Source organism: Myiozetetes cayanensis, unplaced genomic scaffold, assembly GCF_022539395.1.
Source record: "Myiozetetes cayanensis isolate MyiCay16 unplaced genomic scaffold, myiCay2020 scf5-8, whole genome shotgun sequence".
Lineage (NCBI taxonomy): Eukaryota > Metazoa > Chordata > Aves > Passeriformes > Tyrannidae > Myiozetetes > Myiozetetes cayanensis.
The window spans coordinates 738767-743908 of NW_026087742.1; the positions used below are offsets into that span (position 1 = coordinate 738767).

Genomic DNA, 5142 nt, shown 5'->3' on the forward strand with positions numbered 1-5142 from the left:
CATCGGCCGCGCATCCCTTTATAGCCCGGGAGGAGGAGGGGGAGGAGGAGGGCGGGGAGGGGCGGGCCCGGCAGCACCGCCCGGGTCCCTCAGCCCGGGAGAGGGGGTGGGAGCGAAGCCCTTGGCCCCGAGGATGCTGCTTTCTGCGCGGGATGAGGATTTGGGAGGGGGACAAGTAGGGGGGGCTCCCCCATCCCCTCTGCAGAGCTCGTCATTCCCCGCTTTAGAGAATCACAGACTGGTGTAGGCTGGAGGGGACCTTAAAGCTCATCTTATTCCAACTCCCTGCCGTGGGCAGGGACACCTTCCACTCTCCCAGGTTACTCCAGCCTGGCCTTGGACACTCCCAGGGATGGGGCAGCCACAGCTTCTCTGGGCACCCTGTGCCCAGAACCACTGACCAAGCCTCATTTCTTCTAACAACATGTTCAAGGATCTGTTCAAGTGATCCCTAAGAAACAAGGGGTTATTTAGGTTTGAACCAAGGCTTTAATGTAGCCAAGAGATTTCTGAGATCAGATGGGTGCATCCCAGCTCCCATGAGATTAAACCAGGTTCTTTATAACAGGGTCATTTCCAGCCCAGCTGGTAAAGGGGGGACTTTGCTACAGCTCTAGACCAAGGATCAGGCCCTTCCCTAATTTCATTTTCCTCCTCTGCAATTTGGACAAAATGGAATAATCTGTGTTTAAGAAGCACTTTAACACCCCTCAAGGAAAAGGCTATGGAAAGCAAGGAGCACGCAGAGCTCCTCACCCACGGAGGACGGGTACCAATAATCACTGAAACACCCCCGAAAATGCTTCAACTTTTGACTAGTTTTTTGGGTGGGAGCAGGATCGTGCCCACTTGAGTCAGCAGCTTTTTTCCAACATCTACTTTTTGGCCCAGAGAAATGTGTCTACCAGTGTGTTTCACAAAAACAAACAAACAAACAAACAAACAAACAAACAAACAAAAAAACAAAAAAAACAAACCCAACTCATGTTTTCTGCTGTGGTGAGCTTAAATCTGCCACTCAGAGGTGAAAGAGTGGTTGATTTTTTTCTCAGTCCCCTGAGGCGTTCCCATCCCCAGCTTTTTGAGTCAAACTGGCACCAGGACTTGTTCTCTCCCCATTTGGCCACAGGGCTGTGTTCCAACACTTGTAGTGGCCTGTTGAAATCTGTATGAAAATGTAAAATTGCAAGAGGCTGTCTAAAGAAAGGGTCTTGCCCAACAGGTCTTGGCTGAGACCTCCAAAAGGGAGCCCAGAACAGAAATAAATCCTCTCTACAGTACTACTGAGTGAAAGGGGAATGTTCTCCTACCTGTGTCCCCTGCAGAGTTAAATAAAGTTATCTACAAACAAAGGAGGGCTGAGGTATCTCTTCTTATTGCAACTGGAATAAAAACCTGCAAAAAATCATACTGGTGAGTTGTCACAGCACGAGAGGGGCAGAGAGAGAAAAGTCTGTGTGCTGGGATCTCCATCTCTCCAGACCCATCATTCTTCTGTTCATCTACAGGCACCTTTTTACATATTTTGGTGCAAATTCTCTGAATCCTGATCACAGAATCACAGACTGGTTTGGGTTGGAAGGGACCTTAAAGTTCATCCCATCCCACCCCCTGCCATGGGCAGGGACACCTTCCACCAGCCCAGGCTGCTCCAAGCCCTGTCCAACCTGGCCTTGGACACTTCCAGGGATCCAGGGGCAGCCACAGCTTCTCTGGGTAACCTGTGCCAGGGCCTCCCCACCCTCACAGCCAGGAATTCCTTCCCAATATCCCATCTAACCCTGCCCTCTGGCACTGGGAAGCCATTCCCTGTGTCCTGTCCCTCCATCCCTTGTCCCCAGTTCCTCTCCAGCTCTCCTGGAGCTCCTTTAGGCCCTGCAAGGGGCTCTCAGGTCTCCCTGGAGCCTTCTCTTCTCCAGGTGAACCCCCCCAGCTCTCCCAGCCTGGCTCCAGAGCAGAGGGGCTCCAGCCCTGGGAGCAGCTCTGGGGCCTCCTCTGGACTCTCTCCAGCAGCTCCAGGTCCTTGTGCTGTTGTTCCCCAGGGCTGGAGCAGCTCTGCAGGGGGGTCTCACCTGAGGGGGCAGAGGGGCAGAATCCCCCCCTGCCCTGCTGCCCACAATCGCTGGGGGATCAGCCCAGGGCATGGGGCAGGGTCTGGGCTCCTTTTCTTACTCCATACACTGCACCAGCATCCCAGCCTGGAAGGATGCATTAATAAAATAAATAAATAAACTAATAAGAATAAAAACTCTTTGTTCTTGCTGGAGTATCACAGCTGGCAGGAGCAAAGACACAGCCACCGCAGCCCCAGGCTGAGCAGCAGCTTTAATCCTTGACTTGCAGGTGCAAATTGTGACACCACATTTCAAGGGAGGAAAGAAAGCTGAGCCCAAAACCCCTGACAATGCAGCTGAGCCCCAGGACAGCCTCCACCTTCACAGGGGCATGCAGGGACACAATGAGGGGGAACGCCTTTAAACTGCCAGAGGGCAGGGTTAGGTGGGATATTGGGAAGGAATGCCTGGCTGTGAGGGTGGGGAGGCCCTGGCACAGGTTGCCCAGAGGAGCTGTGACTGCCCCTGGATCCCTGGAAGTGTCCAAGGCCAGGTTGGAGCAGCCTGGGCTAGTGGAAGGTGTCCCTGCCCATGGCCTGGGGTGGCACTGGTTGGCCTTTAATGTCCCTTCCAACCCAACCCCTTCTGGGACTCTGTGACTGACACAGGGCCCTGGCTCCCAGGCAGCTCCCACCTCACTTCTTCTACCAGTACTTGTCCTGCAACTTTTTTTTTTTTTTTTCTCTCTCCCATTCAGCTCCCTGAAAATCAGCAAACAGTCCCAAAGAATAGATCAGAACTCTCTTGGCTCTGTTCCCCCAAGGATGCCTTTTCCCACCGAGAGGCCACGCACCCCATGCCGGTTCCACAGAGGGTTTGCAAGTGCCCCTGGTTTGTTTTCTTGGTGCTTGGGTTGATGCAGGAGATACACAACCCTGTCTATTATTACCCTGCGTGTCTGGCATGATTATTCCTGGACAATAACATCCTTTCAAACACCCTCCTATTCCTCCACCTGAGCCTGAAAGACAAGGGTTGTGGACAGAGTAACACGGGCAGGAGCCAGTCCTCCAGCTCCCTGCAGCCAAGAACAATGCACAATAGCTTCAGACTCCTTTATTTCTGGTTTTTAGCAGCAACAGGATCTCACAGCAGAGCAGCAATGCACCCTTACACAGCCACATTTTTTTAATGCCTTTTTTTTTTTTTTTTTTTTTAAATTTTGGGGCGATGCCTACTGAATAAAGCTTTTGAGGACACATTTGTTTTTTTCCCTTCCCACCTCTATTCAGGGACTGGAAGAACCATTTGCAAGGCGTGGGGAGGATTTGCAGTACTTTGAGTCAGCAGCTGGTGTGCAGCTCTGTAGCTTTGCTTCTGTGGCACAAAATGCCCTGCTCTCAAAGCATCAGTGTCCCGTGTTTTCACCCAGGGGCCAGAGGTTTGGATCATGTAAGAAGCTCCCTGTGTTTGGCACGTCAGAACACATGAACCCCAGGAGGGCTTATCTATCCTCATAATTCTCCTTCTCCGACTTAAAACCATAGAGGTTTCCCTGCCCGTGGTTAACCCTGGGCTTGTGGATTTTTAAGTCTCCTCTTTCAGGGCAATATCATTATTTTTAGTAGATTTTTGTTTCCAGGGTTAATACATGTCTTAAAAACACAGGATTTACAGCTCCCAGGGTTGTCCCTCAACCCAGCCATCTCTGCACAGAGTGCAACCCCAGCATCTGAAAATGGCTTTTTCTCCCCAGTTTCTACTCCTGAGCTCACTAAGAGGATGATGGATCCACCCCTGTGGTGGAGACCATAACGTGGGTCAGTGATCAGGTCCAGCTCAGTGTTTATTCTGTGGAATCACAGAATCATTTGGGTTGGAAAAGCCCTCTGACATCACTGAGTTCAACTGTCAACCCAGCACTGCCAAGACCACCACTGACCCGTGTCCCCAAGTGCCACATCCTCACATTTGTTAAATCCCTCCAGGGATGGGGACTCACCCCTGCCCTGGGCAGCTGTGCCAGGGCTGGACAACCCTTTCTGTGAAGGAATTGTTCCATATATCCAACCTGAGCCTCCCCTGGCATAGCTGGAGGTCCATCCCTCTCCTCCTGTCCCTTGTTCCCTGGGAGCAGAGCCTGACACCCCCCAGCTACTCCCTCCTGTCAGGGAGTTGCAGAGCCAGAAGGTCCCCCCTGAGCCTCCTTTTCTCCAGGCTGAGCCCCCCCAGCTCCCTCAGCTGATCCTGGTGCTCCAGCCCCTTCCCCAGCTCCGTTCCCTTCTCTGAGCACACTCCAGCACCTCCTCTGCTGTCTGCAGGGGGATGAATTCAGACTGGAAATTAGGTCTGCTCTCTTTGCAGACCATTTGTAGTGCACGAGGAGCATCCTCATGGAAAGGGAAAGCCCTGCACGGAGCTTTGCAAGCACAGAAAGTTTGTGCTGACAAACTGTGTCCCACCAGACCACAGGGACCTCCAGATCATTGTCTGCTGTCACCCTATCCCCTCCTCTGACCTGTCACATCCCCTCACTGGGAGCGATGTCGGATCTTCAGTGACACAAATGACAAATCAGACGATAAGAGCTGGGATTTCACAAGGAGTTTGAACCCCAGTCAGGACCCAGCAAGGTTTGCTTTTGTCAGGTTGCCAAGCAGGAAAAACAGCGACAAGCCCCTGTCTCGCTCCTACAGTGGTTATTTTTCTCCCTGCCATAAATGTGACCGTCTGTACTCCCTTTGTATGTCACCTGCGGTGCTCCCTGCTCTCCCTCCAAGACACTGTGTCCCCTTCCCTTGCCAGTTAATTCAGGCACAGGAGGGCAGGAACTACTCCCAGCAGCCCAAAATGCAACCTGAGCCCCCACGTGCCACTTGGGAGGGACACCCAAACAGCACTGCTGATGAAAGAAAGGGTGCCCCCAGCCCTCTGCCCCTGCCCTCAGGGAGGTCCATCCATCACCCGCCCCGGGGGACGCTGAACATTTTGTACCGAGGGAGCAGAAAGTCAGTGGAGGGTTCACCTGTCCCTTCATCCTTTTTGGTGCCTGAATGGGAACAGTTCTGATTCCAGGTGAATGTTTGTG

The 5142-nt window shown here is 52.6% G+C and overlaps 1 protein-coding gene across 1 annotated transcript in view; it reads left to right on the top strand.

The window, feature by feature from the left end:
- Nucleotides 1-3696, top strand: part of WNT11 (Wnt family member 11) — a 202779-nt gene extending 199083 nt beyond the window's left edge. Inside the window, exon 6 of the transcript XR_007630839.1 lies at nt 3683-3696. The gene's annotated coding sequence lies outside the window, so the exon portion shown is untranslated. The remainder of the gene's footprint in view (nt 1-3682) is intronic.
- The last annotated feature ends 1446 nt before the right edge of the window (nt 3697-5142 follow it).